Genomic DNA, 20,118 nt, shown 5'->3' with positions numbered 1-20,118 from the left:
ATAGACCTGATCGTTGCCCACCTGGTAGACTGTTTGTTCCGGATGATTGGACCAGTAAAGTCATTTCTGAGGTTCATTCTTCTGCGTTGGCAGGTCATCCTGGAATCTTTGGTACCAGGGATTTGGTGGCAAGGTCCTTCTGGTGGCCTTCCCTGTCACGAGATGTACGAGGCTTTGTGCAGTCTTGTGACGTTTGTGCTCGGGCCAAGCCTTGTTGTTCTCGGGCTAGTGGATTGTTGTTGCCCTTGCCTATCCCGAAGAGGCCTTGGACGCACATCTCGATGGATTTTATTTCGGATCTTCCTGTTTCTCAGAAGATGTCTGTCATCTGGGTGGTGTGTGACCGTTTCTCTAAGATGGTCCATTTGGTTCCCCTGCCTAAGTTGCCTTCTTCTTCCGAGTTGGTTCCTCTGTTTTTTCAAAATGTGGTTCGTTTGCATGGTATTCCGGAGAATATCGTTTCTGACAGAGGAACCCAATTCGTGTCTAGATTTTGGCGGGCATTCTGTGCTAGGATGGGCATAGATTTGTCTTTCTCGTCTGCTTTCCATCCTCAGACTAATGGCCAGACCGAGCGGACGAATCAGACTTTGGAGACATATTTGAGGTGTTTTGTGTCTGCAGATCAGGATGATTGGGTTGCTTTTTTGCCTTTAGCGGAGTTTGCCCTCAATAATCGGGCCAGCTCTGCCACCTTGGTGTCTCCTTTTTTCTGTAATTCGGGGTTTCATCCTCGATTTTCCTCCGGTCAGGTGGAATCTTCGGATTGTCCTGGAGTGGATGCTGTGGTGGAGAGGTTGCATCAGATTTGGGGGCAGGTGGTGGACAATTTGAAGTTGTCCCAGGAGAAGACTCAGCGTTTTGCCAACCGCCGGCGTCGGGTTGGTCCTCGGCTTTGTGTCGGGGACTTGGTGTGGTTGTCTTCTCGTTTTGTCCCTATGAGGGTTTCTTCTCCTAAGTTTAAGCCTCGGTTCATCGGCCCGTACAAGATATTGGAGATTCTTAACCCTGTGTCCTTCCGTTTGGACCTCCCTGCATCTTTTTCTATTCATAATGTTTTTCATCGGTCATTGTTGCGCAGGTATGAGGTACCGGTTGTGCCTTCCGTTGAGCCTCCTGCTCCGGTGTTGGTTGAGGGCGAGTTGGAGTACGTTGTGGAAAAAATCTTGGACTCCCGTGTTTCCAGACGGAAACTCCAGTATCTGGTCAAATGGAAGGGATACGGTCAGGAGGATAATTCTTGGGTGATTGCCTCTGATGTTCATGCCTCCGATCTGGTCCGTGCCTTTCATAGGGCTCATCCTGATCGCCCTGGTGGTTCTGGTGAGGGTTCGGTGCCCCCTCCTTGAGGGGGGGGTACTGTTGTGAAATTGGATTTTGGGCTCCCCCGGTGGCCACTGGTGGAATTGAACTTGTGTGCATCATCCCCTCTGTTCACCTGTTCCCATCAGGATGTGGGAGTCGCTATTTAACCTTGCTCCTCTGTCACTTCCATGCCGGTCAACATTGTAATCAGAAGCCTTTCTGTGCATGTTCCTGCTACCAGACAACTTCCAGCTAAGTCGGACTTTTGTCCTTGTTTGTTTTTTGCATTTTGTTCCAGTTCACAGCTGCAGTTTCGTTTCTGTGTCTGGAAAGCTCTTGTGATCTGAAATTGCCACTCTGATGTTATGAGTTAATACTAGAGTCTTAAAGTAATTTCAGGATGGTGTATTGATAGGGTTTTCAGCTGACCATGAAAGTACCCTTTCTGTCTTCCTGCTATCTAGTAAGCGGACCTCGATTTTGCTAAACCTATTTTCATACTACGTTTGTCATTTTCATCTTAAATCACCGCCAATATATGTGGGGGCCTCTGTCTGCCTTTCGGGGAAATTTCTCTAGAGGTGAGCCAGGACTATATTTTCCTCTGCCAGGATTAGTTAGTCCTCCGGCCGGCGCTGGGCGTCTAGGGATAAAACGCAGGCTACGCTACCCGGCTACTGTTAGTTGTGCGGCAGGTTTAGTTCATGGTCAGTTTAAGTTTCCATCCTTCCAAGAGCTAGTTCCTATGTATGCTGGGCTATGTTCTCTTGCCATTGAGAACCATAACAGCAAGGTATCTAATTATGTTCTCCTACTCCTTTGTGCAGTCCAGCATCTAGCTACTACTTCCAAGCTCAGTCTAGCAATTCCTGGTGCTATTGCAATCTCAGCTCTGCTGTCTAAAGGTACATTCACACTAAGCGACTTTGCAGCGAGAACGACGATGATCCGTGACGTTGCAGCGTCCTGGATAGCGATCTCGTTGTGTTTGACATGCAGCAGCGATCTGGATCCCGCTGTGATATCGCTGGTCGGAGCTAGAAGTCCAGAACTTTATTTCGTCGCTGATCACCTGCTGTCATCGCTGGATCGGCGTGTGTGACGCCGATCCAGCGATGTGTTCACTTGTAACCAGGGTAAATATCGGGTTACTAAGCGCAGGGCCGCGCTTAGTAACCCAATATTTACCCTGGTTACCATTGTAAAAGTAAAATGTGTCAGCGCCGGCAGTAAAGCAGAGCACAGCGGTGACGTCACCGCTGTGCTCTGCTTTACGGCCGGCGCTGACACAGTCAGTGCAGGAAGCTCTGAGCAGCAGCGCGTAACCCTGTGGACACCGGGGGACGTGACAGACATCAGAATGTGAGTATGTACTGTTTTTTTTTTACTTTTACAATGGTAACCAGGGTAAATATCGGGTTACTAAGCGCGGCCCTGCACTTAGTAACCCGATGTTTACCCTGGTTACCCGGGTGCTGCAGGGGGACTTCGGCATCGATGAAGACAGTTTCAACGATGCCGAAGTCGTTCCCCTGATCATTGGTCGCTGGAGAGAGCTGTCTGTGTGACAGCTCCCCAGCGACCACACAACGACTTACCAACGATCACGGCCACGTCGTATCGCTGGTCGTTATCGTTGGTAAGTCGTTTAGTGTAACGGTACCTTTACTTCTGAGTTTGAACCCTTCAGCCTGTGTCTTTGGTTGGCTTCTTTGTCCTCCGAGCCACAGCAGACACACCTTATCTATGGGTATTTAGGTTTTGTTTTCTTGGCTGCAGTCTGTTAGCATAACACAGATGTTTTCATTTGCCTGCACTATCACCTTTCTTTTCCCCTGCTGGTGTTTACTCTCATTTGGATGTTCAGCCATTCTGCTGTAGTTAAAAACCAGTCAGTGAAATTCCAGCTAGGGTTAATTTCTTTGCGGTTCCTGTTTCTTTACTCCTATGTTTCTTTTTGGGAAGTAGGTGGCTTATTATCTAACTGTACGTACTTTATACTTTATTTTGCATTTAGTGGTTTATTATACTCACTCTGGGATCTCTTTTTATTTCAGCACACTTTCCCTTTTGTAGGTAATTTACACTCTGCTCTGCTCTCTGGTTCTTTAGGAGGAACGTGAAGCGTTCAACAGCATTTCAGGCAACATAGGTCCAAGTTGCCATAATCTAGGCTGTGCTTGGGCCTATCTCAGCTCACGGAGGAATCACTAGGGACTGTGGGATCAGGATCTCTAGTCTGTACAGGAACCGAAAGGGTCAGTTGCTGTCTTTAGCTTTACCTATGATCCTCCGTGAGTTGCTACACTAGCATAGCATCTGCTATGTCAAGCTAGTGTTAACAAGCTCATCTCTGCTATCCTAATGCTTCCTATATTTGTTACTCTGCTAATTCTCTGAGTAACCGCATCTCTGTAAGCAAGGTCCCAGTTAGCGAACACATCTCTGCTATTCTTGTGTGCAGCTGTACTTCTTCAAGCAAGATATCAGTTTGCCTACACATACTGTATCTGCTATTCCTGTGTGAAACCACATCTCACTGTAAGCAAGTTATTAGTTTGCCTATACATCTCTGCTATACCTGTGTGTAACTGCACTTCTTAGTCTGCTGAACCTAGTGCTTTCAGCTCTACTTACCAATCTGCTGTCCTGCATATCCTGCATGTTCTGGTCCTCGCTGAACCATGTGCTGCCAGCATGTCCAGCTCCACTGCATCATTGCCTCCAGGCTATGCTCCTCGCCCTGATCAACAGCGTAGAGAATCCGGTGTGCTAGCCAAGCCCATAATAGAAGGGAGCATAGCTGCAAGATCAGACAAAACACTGGGTTTCTTTGTAAAATATTACCCAAGAAACACATTTTTTAAATAGGAGCTGTGTACATAAAATAGTAGGAGAGTTTTTATTTAAGAATATTTGCAAAGTTGCTATATTTTTCATCTTGGATGCATTGGAATAGTAAAACTAATTGTATAGTTGGATGTTCCATATAACCTTATGCTGGAGAACCCATTTAAGGTATGATCATATAGAGAAGTCTGCTTTCAAATCAAACACATCTGCTTTTCTATAAATGAAAGAAGAAAAAAATGACATGACATTCAGTACAGTCCCTGGATAGTTCGACAGATGGACTTTGGGAGAAAAAAAATGTAAAATGAGATCACAATCAAACTACAGACAAAGCATAAGTCTCCATCTGTTCGAGAATTATGCTCAGATTCATGGAAAGTATGCAAACCTTTGTCCATAGCTTCATTCCAGATACTCATATGACACTATGAAGGCTAATAAAAGGAGAATTTGGGAGATGCATTTTGCCAAGAAGAAAGTTAAAATTGCCACAAGAATGTAAAAAGCTGCTTAATCTGAGCTTGGTAGGGAGTAAAGGTTATAGACGGGACGCACAAATTCTTGTTAAAGAGAAATCCTATTCACAAGTTGTATTAGCATCAGCTGTGCAATAAACCAAGGGCGTACACAGAAATCATGAGTGCATAAGAAAACGTAGAAATGGAAGCACTCCAAACTCAAATACTTTACTTTATTGTGCTTAAACAGATAAAAAATATTATAATCCTACATGAGGCATTTTCGACATATCCATGATATGCCAGAATGGTCTGATAGATGTTGTGCAATACAGAAACAACCACCAGAGGGTAAGGAGGGGAGGTAACAGGAGTTCACCTCAAATAAGGACCAGTAAAGTTGAGCAAACACCGCTAGGGGGCAGTAGGGAAGTCGTACAAGCCTAAGTCAGCAACAGCTAGGAAAGCAGTGTCAGACAGGAAAGCAGGAGCACGGTCTGAAGCAAGCCAGAGGTCAAAAAGCCGGTTGGGAATGCGGTAACAACAGGACGAGATGAAAGCACAGCCCAGCCAGAAGCATGCCAAAGGTTAGAGTCAGACAGAACAATTCAAAACAGAAACAGGAGATGGATGCACAGGTCAGAAGTCAAGCAGAGAAGACTAACCCCTTGCCTGACCAGGTCGGAAAGCAGAAAGCAAACCCTGACCTGGATCATGACAATAGATTTGGGTCCAACCTTTGAGGCCCACACTCGCTCTTAATCGTTGGGTGGACGAGCATGCACTCCTCTCTCTATTCAGATCTGTTGCACTTTTGGAAATAGCCAAGTCCACTTCCAGTAGAAGTAAATGGAGATATCCACGCATGAGGGGCCACCTCTTCATTAGCAGTGGTGAAAGACGGGGCCATCTTCTCAAGATAGACATAGGTCCGAGAAGTGGGACCCCCATCTATCAAACATTTGCAGCATCTCCACTGGATATGAAGAAAACAAATGCTTCCTAAAAATAATATTTTTACCATTGCCTATATGCTATGTATTTTAGTTAAAACAAATTGCATTATATATTTTTCTTTGCAGTTTAAACAATTTTTAAAATGCTTACATTATCCAAAAAGTACATATTATTTAATTCAGGTTTTCCCCTATAAAGATATTTTTTACTATGACTATCCATGTGAAATAAAATCAAGAAATGTTTTGGCTTTTAAACTGGCCACTAAACAGTCAGAGTAGGCTGGCATTTCATTATTTTTTGTAGCTAATTTGTAAACTTCGCAGTATTGACAAAGACAGAATGTGCAGAGTCATATCATTATTATTAGAGAATAGGTGAATCAATCAAAGGTCTATGGTTCTGCTCAAGAACTAGATAAAGCAGAATAAACTTATCTCCTAAAATGTATAGGTGCAACTCAAATGTCCTTCCACAATAGTGGACGTTGGAGGTAATAAGGACAGAGCAGCTAGATTTGAACATGCCCAATCGATTTGATCGCCGTGGAGTTATTTCAAGGCCAGATTAGTTTAAAGCATTTTATTCAATTTTTTTAAAATTCAAGATAAACATTTGGATATCTAAAGTGTATGGTTAGCTTAACACTGTATTCACAGATAAGACTCTTAACTTAGCTGCTCTTATCACATCTTGGTCTATGGTTGCACTTCCTAAAACTGGCCATTTGCATTGGATGGCTGTCAGCCGAACCATGCCTTGGCTGATCATTTGGTCGAGAGCCATCTCACCCATCTCTCTCATACACAGGAGCGCTCGCAGATGTCATAATCCATTTTTGGATTTGTGGCAGCTCTGGTTCCACTCTGTTTTAAATGTATCTTTTTTCCTTTCAAGACCAGCGGGGGTTAATTTCAGTTTTTCGCTCGCTGGCAATCTACTGTAGTTGCAGAGTTGCTGGATCGGCTGATGTGGGTGGTGACCACTCCCACCATCCTTTAAATGGTCACCTGATGCATCAGCTGACTGTTGGTGATAGAGTTTCTCTATGAAGACCAGTCGTGCAGTGTCAGCTCTCTGGTGCCAGCTACTTCTTGTGTTTGGAGTCCTGTTTCTGTGTCATCTGCGGTGTTGAGCTTGGCAGCGGTGTCTGAAAGCTAAGTGTTGTATTCATTCCTTGTCCCTTTCATGTTTGTCACTGTCCCCTGTGTGGTGCTATCTGCAGTGGTGAGGCTAGCACCCCTGTCCGGGCAGTGCACTAGCCAGGGCAGTGCTAGGTGACAGCAACGGACGAGGTTCCTTACGGTGGTGGGAGGAGGACCCTCTTAGGGCGTTAGGGGAGTGCAGGGCCAGACTTAGGTTTGAGTTCAGGTGGTGACCATCCCTCTTTCCCTATCGGTAGGCCCTTCCTCTTCCCTATTCCATCCAGTTGTGTATGTGTTGCACCTTCCGCTGACCAACCCCCGTTGGGTCATGTTGCATCATGACAATAGGCCGAGAAAGCCAAAAGCAGACATGTCTACTGGCAGCTTATCTCAAAGAGAGCAAAGTGATCATTAGACTGAAATCGCATATGACCAACTGACATCTTCCCCAACGATCAGTTGACCGGCACCCCCATACACATTAGACAGTCTGACGAACCTGTTGGTATCAGGTTCAGCCAATATTAATCTGTGTATGGGGGTCTTAACTTTCCATAGATTCTAATTACTTATGACATTTATATGTTACTTGACTTCTATTTTTTTCTCTATATGCCTTTGATATGGCCGGACTCAAATAATATTATAAACAATTAAAAACAAAATTAAAATCCAGTATATAGTAATTGTAAACTACAGACTTACATCTAAGCAACTAAACTAAAAGTCAAAAAGATGAGACATGCGCTTTATTACAGCTATACAATAAAAAAGGACAGAAATCCTAATTAACAAACCTTACTTAAAAAAATATGTTTTTCTATCCAAATGTTGTACTCAGTAGTATTATATCATGTTAATGCTTAATATATATTGTTCTTATTACCATTAATTTTAACAGTAAGACTATTAATTTTCCTCTAGAACATACTTTTTGTTTCTTGCACTGACATTGAAAATCCTTAAGAATTTTAGATTTATCTCATACCGATACATAAGAAAGAAAAGGCTTTGAATAACTTGGATTCCCCGATGAAGACTTGAAAGTTATTAAAATTTTGGAAGTCTTTCAACAAAAATAAAAGGACAAGATATGTTTAATCTATCATCGTTCTACGTACTGTCGTCTCCTTTTGTTTATAAGCATGTGGCAAACTATGAACTTGTGTTTTTAGCATTTTTATGCCCCTTGGGATATCATTTTCATTTTCTAAAATAATTTTTTGGCGGTGTAATAGTAAGAAATCTTTGTGCTCTCACGTCCACTGCGATGGTAAGGAGAAAAAAAGTAATAAAATAAACTATGTTTAGTTGCTTTGAAATATAAATTCTTTGTTCCTTGACTGATTTATTTTTATTTCAGCAAACAAGATGAATCGGAGAAATGCTAAAATCAAGAAATAGAGAACTTGCTGATATTAAAAATTTAACGAAAGCTTAAACATGAAAAGATGTAAAAACCTTCAAAATACCGGGAGAACTTTATCTTACGTAACTTTTTAAAACTGCTGTAACTGTCGTCAATTTACTTGTTTGCTAGACGAAACCTACTTACTTGGATTCACTTGTTTGCTAGACGAAACTGTGAACCATTTAAACCAAAGGATAAGATTTCAAGTAGATATTAAGCTTCCATACCTGTTTGCCAAGTGATTTTTGGTCAGTTAATCCTCCCATCTATCCCATACAGATTCCTGCATGGTCACGTGGGCAGGTGTTCTTAATGGGGAGAGTGGTATAAGCAGCTATCAGATACCACTAGTGAGAGCTTATCTCCTGTAAAAACAAATGATTGGGCATGTTGAAATCCCACATGTTCAATCCTTCTTTCCGCCACCTTCTGATGTCGGGAAAAGTTGGGACACCCCAATGCAGAATAAAGGGAACCTGTCACAAGTTTTGTCCTGTGTCAGTTAAAACTATGACCTTAACCAGCGCCTGTGCTGCAGTCCTCCTTAGTTATATAACCCACTGACTCCCCCAGTAAACTCACCAAAAAACCTTTTGAATTTCTCCCGCGCTGTATGTTAATCCTGGCGGTCCGGTCCAATGGGCTTGGTTACTGTGGTCTCCAATTAGAGATCCGTGAACCTGCGCAGTAAAGTGTCAGTGTTACTCTGCAGCAATCTTTTTAAAACATTCTCATTCACACTTGTCTATAACCATGATTAAGGCTTTTAGGAGCTAAAACGCGTTGGTATTTATTCACAGTGGCTGGGGCCACCTACTACTATGATTTTATATTGATACTTCTACAATAAAGTCTGGATTTTATTCTACATACTTGCTACAATGCTGGATTTCTTTTCTGACCCGAACAATAAAGTTTGGTGTCCGTACAGAACACTTACTGTTCAGGCACGGACACCGAACATGGACTTCACTAGGAAGTCTGTGTTACTGTTCAGATTTGGCCCCCAAATATCTCGATGGCATCACTGCTGCTGTGCTCACAGCAGCTCATTCCCCAGTGGTTTTCAGCCTGGACAGTCACATCTTGGCACCATCTTGCTATGCACATGACAGTGTGGCAAACACTGAATGTTTAGGCCCACAAATAAAGTGAATGGAGTCCAGGTTTGGGTTCGGGTCTGGGTACTGTTCTGTGTTATGATCCGGTGACCCTGGAGCCGCATGAGACTATCTCTTGAGTAGGTGGTACCTGTACTGACCGCAATCCTAATACTGACACCGCAACTGGAAGTAGCCGTGGGATGTACCTAACCAGGCCTAGACACCTCGACACAGCCGGAGGACTAAATACCCCTAAAGATGGAAATGGGAAATCCTATCTTGCCTCAGAGCAGAGCCCCAAACGATAGGCAGCCCCCCACAAATATTGACTGTGAGTTTAAGAGGAAATACATACACCGGCAGAAAAAACAGAGTTTAGCAAAAGAGGCACTTCTAACTAAAATAGAAAAGGATAGGACAGAGTTCTAAGCGGTCAGTATTAAAACACTAGAAAAATCCACAGCAGAATATACTATATACTACATCTAACTAAAGACATAGGATGTATATCTGCATCTCCAGAGAAACCAGCATGACAGAAAAATCCAAACAAGTCTAAGCTGGACAAAAACACAATAGATTGCACTGCACATAAAAGCACACTGCATGCGTGCTACAGAGAACCAAAACCAGACACTTATTTTAGCTGAAATGACAGCAGGGCAAGTGGAGCCAGACAGAGATGCAATCCCTCCAAGATACAATGGACAACTGGCAGGGATTGATGGATCCTACAAACCTAAATACCTAATAGAGCTGCAATAAGCAGAAACACCTGCCCTGGCTATAATCCAGAGACCACTGCACTACCACTAACAACCACTGAAGGGAGCCCAAGAGCAGAATTCACAACAGTTCTGGTACTACTGACATAATCACTTGTGGCAGAGTCACTGCACAGTGTATGAAGTGAAATACCTGTCACTGCGCATACTGTCAGTGATGTAAAACCAGAATGTTGTTTTGCCTCAAGCACGCCATGTGCTGAGAGGGTTCATTTAAATTTAGACTTGGGCTGTTTTACAGTATGTGACCACCCATAGAGTGGGAGGGAGAGTGCTCACCATATCCCCTCCTGCAGAGCAAACACCGGCATGTCTACTAGCAGGACCTGGGGTGATGTCACGATCATGTGATCATCACATGGTGCTGGTTAAATATCTGGACATGAGAGTCAGTCTGGGTGGTGTGAATTGAGAGAAGAAGGACTCCCACGTAGCTCCAGGAGGAGCTAAGGACATTGCAAGACGTCTGCAGTTGAAACCGGCAGAGAGAGAGGACCCTGTTGTATTTTATTTGTTTTGCTTCTCATTAAGCCAGGAAGGCTCTGCTTTTGTTTTCCTGAACAATGTTGACTATGTGTATGTTGACTTTAATAAACCAGCAGGTGTCTTCACTACCAAAAGTGTTCCTGTGTATACCTGAAGAAGCAGCTAAGGCTGGTTTCACACTTGCGTTTTGATCTGCAGCGTTTTTACCCAAAAAAACGCATGCGTTTTTTTCCCTATGTTTAACATTAAAAACGCATGCGTTTTTTTGTGCATGTGTTTTGCCACGTTTGTCGACGCATGCGTTTTTCTCTGCTTGCGTTTGATTGCAGAAATGCAACATGTAGTAATTTCTAGAGGCGTTTTTTGGCCGCAAAAAAACGCATGCGAAAAAAGTATTGCTGTCTATGTAAACGCATGCGTTTTTAAGCACATGCGTTTGTTTGCGTTAAAAATGCATGCGTTTTTATAGAAAAAAACAGAAAACACACTGAAAAGCCACCCCCCACCATCAAGGTCATAAAGGGATCCAAACCCTAACCCTACCCCTAACCCTACCCCTAACCTCACCCCTAACCCTAGGGATCCTAATCCTAACCCTAACCCTACCCCTAACCCTACCCCTAAACCCACCCCTAACCCTAGGGATCCTAACCCCTTTTCCTAACCCTAACCCTACCCCTAACCCTACCCCTAACCCTAGGGATCCTAACCCTAACCCTACCCCTAACCCACTATAAATAGAAATAGCTAGGGTTAGGGGTAGGGTTAGGGGTAGGGTTAGGGTTAGAATCCCTAGGGTTAGGGGTAGGGTTAGGGTTAGAATCCGGGTTATGGTTAGGATCCCTAGGGTTAGGGGTGGGGTTAGGGTTAGAGTTAGGGTTAGGGTTAGGGTTAGGATCCCTAGGGTTAGGGGTAGGGTTAGGGTTAGGGGTAGGGTTAGGGGTAGGGTTGGGGTTAGGGTTAGGGTTAGGATCCCTAGGGTTAGGGGTAGGGTTAGGGTTAGGGGTAGGGTTAGGGTTAGGGTTAGGGTTAGGCCCTAACCCTACCCCTAACCCTACCCCTAACCCTAGGGATCCTAACCCTAACCCTAGCTATTTCTATTTATAGTGGGTTTTCTTGTTGATTTTGATGATTGGCAGCTGTCACACACTTCTCAGCATGCGTTTCAAAAACGCAAACGCAGGAAAAAACGCATGTAAACGTGGCAAAACGCCGCATTTTTTTTACAGCATGCAAAAATGCATGTGTCTAAAAAACGTAGTGTTTGCATGCGTTTACATGCGTTTTTTCATCACCTGCGTTTTTAAAAAAAACGCTGCAGATCAAAACGCAAGTCTGAAACCAGCCTTAGTGTGTCATACCCTCACACCCTTTAAAACCCCATGTTTTCAGAAAATGATGCAAACATTGCAAATATATAGTAAAAAATGAGTTCAAAAGGTTTTCTTGGACTTTACTAAAGCCTTAAGGGAATCTAAGATATAAATATTAAAATTTGTATTTTACTCATTTTTACTGCTGCATTTCCTGGACCCCCTGACTCTCTTACAGACCCATTGGAACATCATTGCTATATCCTCTTATGCGGATGTGCCATTCTTAATTATGGTATCCAAGGGATTAAAAGCCTAAGTTCTACAATTCTGGTTATCGCAGTTGGATATCTGCTGTCAGTTAACTGCAATTTTTAAGAAGTGGAAAAAAATGGGTCAAAGCTTTTTGACCAGGTCATGATAGTCAACTCTTTAAATCCCAGTTATCTTCAACCCCAAAGGTCATTCAAGTAACTCAAAATATCTGTCTTTTTGAAAACTCTGTATAGAGAGACGGTTTCCCGATACAATGCAATAAAAAAATGAAATGTTTATCTCTTGTCACCTGCAAGATATTGAATCCTGAGCTGAACATGTCCTGCAGAATATCAGATAGCTTAGGATGTGATTACAGTACCTCCTTCTGAGCATGAGTACTGTTCTCGTTTCTGTGAACTTTCCTGCTTTAGCGCTAATCCTAAAATTGGATTGAATTGTTCTGGAAGTTCACAGTAGAGGTGACAGAACATACAGTTTCTTAAACAGTATCCTTTTTTTAGTTAGGTGAACAACTTCTGTCATATTAGAAGACTTCAGTAGTGTTCGAAGAAAGTAGAAAGCTCAACTCCTTCACCTTCCACTGTCAATCATGGCAACAGTATCTGCATTTATATTGTCCACATGCTAACTTCCCATAGTTCCTGGAGCGTGAAATCACCTTTATGAATAAGTCAGAGCTATAATTCCCTTCTCCCGTCGAATGCATTCATTTTATAGGAATATACTACATATCGCATTGCATGAAAAAAAAGTATTTTTTAATAATAGTTTTGATGGAAATGATCACCATGGAAAGTCAGGCTAATTAAATATGACATGGTGCGGAAATGTTGTGTTGACATAAATAGAATATGAGGAAGCAGATGGTGCGGTCTTTACTATATGGCCTACATATTTAAAATATTCCACATAAAAGTGTAAAAAAAAAATCCAAAACCCACCAATCCGGCTGCATCACCCATCTGCCTTGCCATACCTTGTCCAAACTAGCTGGCTTCAACACTGTGAGTAATTAGGAGTTGTCCGATTTGAAAAAAATACTTAATCAAATATTGTATTAGAGACTCGTAGGAAGTTCAACATTAAATTGGTTGTCAGTAAGGATGATCGGATCTATTGAGGTTTGGGTTTTGGTACCCGACCCTAACTTTATTCCAATGTTTGGATCTCTGAAGAAGACTTCCTCTTTAACTCCAAACATTGCGAAGAATTTCCGGGGAAAGTTCCTGTTCAACGATTAGTACCGGACACTTACTGTCCGGTACTAACGCCAAACTTTTAAGGTTGGCTTCATTCATCTTTAGTTGTCAGACGTTCTCAACTGCAGCTACATCAATCTTCAGCCTCCAGGCTTCCCACTTGCTGTGGGTCAGAATGCTTCTGCATGATTGACAGTTTCGACCAGTGGCATTGTTGCACAGTTGACGGAACTGAACACGTTGCGATGCTACTATATCAGGCATATTTGCCTCTGCAACATCAGAGGAGCAAAGTAGCAATGTAGGTGGAAGATATTAGAAGCTATCAGTGCACTTCCGCGATCCTGGACAGTTTCAGTGCAGTACTTACAAGCTTTACGGAAAAGAGCATGTAAGCACTGCATTTGTTTGTTTACCTAGGAAACAAGCCATAAACAATACGTTTTTTTTACTTTGGACCTACAAACTAACAGGTAGGTGGTGGCTAACTACCTGCCTGCTGTACCCAGTGCCACTCAGAGCGGTCACCGACCTCTCCTTCTAGTGATTTAGCACCTCCAAATTAACAAAGCAGCTCTTGCTCTTCCAGACTCCTCTTTTGACAGGGTATGACTTCATGCTGATTGACAGTTGACTTCCTGTCTTTAGGCGGCAAGGAGCCGGCTGTCAATCAGCATGACGTCAGCAGTCCCGCCCCATTAACAGAGCAGAGTGGAAGGAAAGCACTAGCTCTGTCGATGTGATTTCAGCAGAACCTGCTGAATCGCTGGTAAGAGCCGTCTGTGACTGCTCTGTGCCGGCAGAGATTGACGCCGGGCACAACAGTCAGGTAGTCAGCAATTACCTGCCTGTCAGTTTTTAGGCCCATAGTAAAAAATAAAAAATAGTCCCAGATAACACCTTTTAAATTAAAAATCACTCTCTTCTAGAGACTTGGAAGATTTTTACTAATAGTTTTACAAACACTTTGCAATTTTATCCATGTACGAATATTGGAATAACCCATTAAGGACCTTCATCTCTTACCAAAAAGAGAGCTTCATTCCCTGGAAGACTCAACGCCTCCGTGTATTACATGTACTGCAAATTTTATTCACTTTAAACCATGTAATACTTCATTTTGCCCCGAGGAGGCATTACAGAAGAACCGAAATCTAGCTGCCAGAATTCCATGCAGATTACAACTAATTTTTGTTGATGTCACCATACACTATGATTAGTCTTTGCTGAGGGACCCATCATGGAAAATGAGTCAACACAAAATTAAAAAAAAAGTTTAGCAAATGATAGGTAAAACATGTAATAGATGACAAAACCCCCAGGTAATCCAAATCATCATCAGAGTTAAGGGAGTACTAAATGTCACAATGTGCTGACAGTCAATTCGACAACTGCTCTTATGAATGATTTCCACATTCTGCAAATATCATTTGGAGAAGTGCCAATAAAGTTTGAGATACCTTAATATTCCCTGTTGGAAATATTGCTCTCTCTTCTTAATTATTTTGCAACTTTTTTTTCCAATATTTTACATCTTTTTCCCAAGGTGTTTTGCAAAATATGTGAAATATCCAACCATTTTGTGTATACAGCTTTTATGCAGATCTATGTGTCCCTATGGATGCTAAACACAGACCATAACTAAAATTTAGTATACTGTTTTGGTATCTAAATATCTGCAATAATTCATAAATTCAAAATGTGCTTCAATGGTAAAGCTTGATGCAGGCAAGATCTAAGAGTAGCCCTATTTTACACCCTCTAAATCCTATACAGGCACCTGTCATTTGCTGTAGGGGTCTCCAGACATTTGTTGTAGGTGTTTTCTGCTACGTCTGTGAAGAAGACACTGAATAATAACAAGCTATGGGAATTACTAAACAACCCATAGTCAGAACCAGAGTGACTCAGTTACTGGGACAAAATTGGAAATGAAAGTGGAGTCAAGAAAAGCCAAGTCAGAGACCAGGAGGTCAGGTAGGATTTTTGAGCAGAGAGTGGTCACATAGTCTTAAGTCACAGACTGGCAGTTGATGTTGGCTGTGCCTGTTGTGGGCGACGCATGACATCTGTATCATGAACTACCCGTGCTCATGCACCGACTATATTGGACGAGGACTCTGCTCGTCATAAGAGCGGGGACAGATAAAAGAATTCATTTAAAATGTGTTGGATAAGAGGATCAGGGACATCATTACTGGACGGAAGCCAGGATGTGGGAACATTATTATAAAATGGGGACATTATTATAGGATTGGGAAAATTATTAATTCAATGATGGGCCCCAGGACGGAGGACTTTATTACAGTAAGAGGCCAATATGGACGGGGGACATTATTTAAGGATGGCGGACATTATTACAGGATGTTCCCCAGGATGGCCCCACGATGGAAGACATTATTACAGAAAGGGGCGAGGTGGAACATAAATACAGGACAGGGGACATTATTATATGGTGGCATTATTACAGTATGGGGACCAAGATGGACGACATTATTACAGGGGGCTTGCACATCTGAACAACATTCTGGTGGAAGCTTAGGTCCAAATTTTGCATGAGGGCCCATTGAACTATAGTTACATCACTGTCTGCAGATGTCCTATGGTATCCACGGGTTGCCTATATTATAACGAGCTGTCACTTAATGGGCTACAAACAGGAGATGAGTACTTGTCATGTGTTGAATAACCCTATAAGTAATTGCTGTACGCCAAGGAAAATGTTCACTAAAAATAGATGATCAAGTATCTAAATACCCTTACATATAAAAGCCGCATAAATAATTTATAGAGAGAGATAATTAGATGATCTGTACTTCTGTTCATCCTGTAATAGGCATAGCAGAGAACATGTGTTTTTTTCTTGTCTAATGCATTACTTCATTCATACGTCTTATGGTATTACAGGTTTGTTATTTGCTCAGGCAATACACACAGATCCCCCTTTCATCCTCGGAAGCTTAAATCTGCCTTGTTAACTGTCCTCAGTTTCCATGGTTTTGCGGTGTCATGTAGTGCAGACAATCCCAATATGATAGGTTTACAAAAAAATTCCCTCAGATTCATTAAGAGCACTGAAATGGAACGTATTAATTCAAGTCCGATTAGAGACTCTGATGCTTTTTATATTACTTTAACATTTGTGTATTAAAGATATTAATTAGGAAGAAAGCGCTCGCAGATGAGGTTATTACGAATTAGAAAATGTAAGGTAAAATTGGTGGAAATAAGTAATGTTCAGGGCTGCTCGACTACAAAGTAAGAACTTTTTACGGTGGGGGAAATAACCATATGGGAATTAAGGCAGTGTCTGTGTGCCCATGTGCCTGTCCCCATGATAAATTATAGTTCTGTTGAAAGGGGTTATTTACTGACAATCAATAAGACTAGATATAAAAATCATTAGGTGTTGGGTCACCTCAGTGGGTGAAAATTTTGGGTACTAATTCCTAATTTTTGGCTACGGAGCCACATAAGAATTGGATGATTTTCTTCACGGAGTTTTATAGGAGACTTAGAGATGGTCAAATGTGAGTGGGCTCAATGTCTCTCAATCTGTGGTTGTCTCTTGAGTAAAGCTGGTCATACACGTTAGATGTTTGGCCAAGATTATATTATTTTATGTCTTTTATTAAGAGTCTTTAAAACTTTTTCTAAAGTTGTTTTTCACGATTGAACCACTCAAAAACCTCCTTAAAATGCTTGAAGGATGCTTCAATTAATTTTTATGTAAAAACAACCTGATATTCATATGTTCAAATGTTAATATGGCTTTAGAGAGTCTTTTAACTGCTTCTGCTTATGTCAATGGATTTCTATCAGGCTTTACATCTTCATAGAGTACTTCACGTCTCGTCCAAATGTTGGAGATGGGGCGAGAAATATGTTTTAAAGTTAAAACCTATTCATCATACTCAAAGCTCTGATCTTCGAAGCGAGTATTGTCTTTTGGTGGCCTCACTCGTTTTATTTTGTTTCATGAGTGCTAGGCTTGGGTTCTGGTCTTTACTTCACCAAAATAATTCAAAACAAGAACTTAACTCCAGAATTTCAATGAATATGAATGTTAGATTTTATTTCAGTCATCTGGATCCCAGAAAGACGTGATTTTCTAGGATCCTTCTTCAGGTCTAAGTGCCAGTCTAGTGGAGCTTTGGAGGAGACTCATATACAATAACTGTTTTGGAAGACACCAAATTATTAACTACTAGAAAAAAAGTTAACTAAAATATTTTGCACTTTAGAAAACATTTTACACCCCTACAACTCAATAAAACTTCAAAAGTAAATTAAAAGAGAGGATCCTAACTTCCTACATAAAATGATCTGACTAGGCGATATTCATGGTGACATACAACATGGTTTCTTAGGGATGATGATAGGCAAGGGTAAATGTTCTTGTGAATTACAATTATACTATATATATATATATATATATATATATATATATATATATATATATATATATATATATATATACAGTAGAAGGTCTTTAAATTCATGAATAGGGAAAATGAAAAACATTTAGCCTGAGCTCCACAAACCACATCAAATTATAATTTCCATTTCACATCTACTCCATTTTTTTGCTAACCGTTCTGACATTTGCAAATGCTCTTGGTTCTCTGTTCCATTTCAGAATACATTAGATACATGTGTCCAACCTAAAATAATGGAGCGTCTGCATTTTCTGTCTTGATTTATGAAGTTGAAAGCCGTAGTATGTTATATGGACACATTTATCTAGAAGCAATCATAACAACATTATGCAACATGGAGAGAAAACATCGAATTTTCCATGTTACTTAGCGAATATGGGAACTTATTATTTATGCTACATTTTATTTATTCATTGCTGTCATCCTATGGTGTAAGTTTCCACAGTTGCTAAAACCCCAGTTTACTGGTTAATTGGTTATATGGACAGCTTCAGGTATTAGAAAAACAGTTTATAGACACAATTTATAAATTAATAAAAAAAATCAGGTATAATAGTATATACATAACAAAGCAAAAAAGTGGAAAATAAAACATAACTTTTAATATTCTAAAGTCATTAAAAACTAATCATCACCCAAGTGAACATGTAACGGGGCCAAGTCACTGCCATATATAATGGACTCTCTGAAAAAGTAACAGGCCCTGAACAGGATAAAAAGTTCCCGACAATAAATGCGGGATCAATCTGAAATAGGGTACATGAAGTAGCTGTACAAAAATTCATATAAGTCAGCCGCTGACCCTAAATGTACAGACGCATATGATCATAATAGACAGTAATAAACATTTGTAAGATGTAATCGCTGTAACTATTAGAAAAAAAGGAACGGTCTCATCAATTCCATAAGGCAGGCGAACGGAGCACCGAGTATTCCCCAGTCAGACGAATAGCCGGTTATTGATGGGATGACAGTCCCTATGCCAATCCCTATGGGGCTGCAATAGTCTATCCCCAAAGCTCCTGCCCTTACAAGGGCAGTCCACAGCTACCCCTGTATAATCATGCCCTGCACTCTCCCTCTATCGTCCCGACGCGTTTCTTCCAAGCCCAAGTCTTCAGGGGAACTGCTTGTATGAGGAGATTATGTGTTAAAAAGAGGGACAAAAAGTCCTGCCACCCTCTATGCTGTCCTGCAGAGAGTGGACGGGGCTAAGGGCATTATTATATAGGAAATGTGCCACATTTCCTCAAAGGCAATCAAGATGTGTAACAGCTGTGTGTGGTTAGAGTAATATCAGCGCTAATACTGCGCCATGTATACCTGATAGCATGCGTGTGTCAAACACTTAAATTAGCTGTATAAATGCATAAGACTCACCATCTCGGTGACGTCACACGCCCGGTACCACATGGAGCGTATGCATTCATTACAAATGGAGGAACTTCCTGTAGTGCGCACCGAGACCGGAAGTGACCGTCACCTAGTAACCGCCTATACCCAACAAATACACGCCGCTTCAGGAAAACTTTATTAATGAGCGTCATGAGCGGACAATATGCAGATGTCATGAAGAAGAGAGCAAGATAGCTCTCGAAACGCGTAGGCTTCAATAAACCACCCTAAATCTACCCCGTGTGCACGGTCTTCAGTTCGCCTAAGACTATTACCTTCAGCATCCTTTTGGATTCTTGTGGATACCTGCTGCTACGGTTATGCCTGCTTGGGAGTTGTGACCTTGGTTCACAACTCCAATAGGTGAGCACATTCCCTGCAAAGGACTGTATGTGTTTTTTAAAACAGTGTGACACATTGGGGGCGCCTTGTCTTTTTTCTTTTTTCAAATAACCAGCTAAGGCATATCAGACAGCTGGGGGCTGATATTAATATGCTGGGGAGGGCTATGTATATTTAACTCTTACCAGCCTAATAAACCCAGCCCTCTGCCACCCCAGAAATGGCACATCCATTAAATGTGCCAATTCTGGCTTGTAGCCCTGGCCATTCCCGATTGCTTTGGTTGATGTCAGCTGTGCAATGTCCACTGACATCAAGCCCACGGGTTAGTAATGTCGAGGCGTCTATAAGACACCCTCATTACTAACCCAGTAAGTAAAAAGAGAAAAAACACATAGAAATGTTTTATTTTTTTAAAAAAACCTCTACAACAATTTCCCTCTTTGGAGCAGAAGCTCCATGAGACCCGGCCGCTGTGAACTGAGGTGACGTCAGTAAGGTTACCTCAGTTCACAGGCACTGGTGCCAGTTCTCACAAGGGCAATCCTGATAGGTAGCTATTATTTTGGAATTTTTGATTGCTCTCAAATTCCTAAAATAAAGCACCGATTACCTAGTTCATTTTTACAGTTTGATCCTACTTACTCG

At 41.7% G+C, this 20,118-nt stretch overlaps 1 long non-coding RNA gene across 2 annotated transcripts in view; it reads right to left on the bottom strand.

Annotated features, from left to right (window-relative positions):
- Positions 1–19,246, bottom strand: part of LOC143784905 (uncharacterized) — a 34,624-nt gene extending 15,378 nt beyond the window's left edge. Inside the window, exons 1-3 of one of the 2 annotated variants that reach the window (XR_013217902.1) lie at positions 19,114–19,246; positions 8,712–8,809; positions 8,357–8,494 (exon numbers count right to left, since the gene is read on the bottom strand). This is a non-coding gene — a long non-coding RNA (uncharacterized LOC143784905). The remainder of the gene's footprint in view (positions 1–8,356; positions 8,495–8,711; positions 8,810–19,113) is intronic. The other variant, XR_013217903.1, reaches the window with a different exon arrangement.
- Positions 19,247–20,118: the final 872 nt, after the last annotated feature.

Source organism: Ranitomeya variabilis, chromosome 7, assembly GCF_051348905.1.
Source record: "Ranitomeya variabilis isolate aRanVar5 chromosome 7, aRanVar5.hap1, whole genome shotgun sequence".
NCBI lineage: Eukaryota > Metazoa > Chordata > Amphibia > Anura > Dendrobatidae > Ranitomeya > Ranitomeya variabilis.
This window is presented reverse-complemented; position numbering and strand designations above follow the sequence as displayed.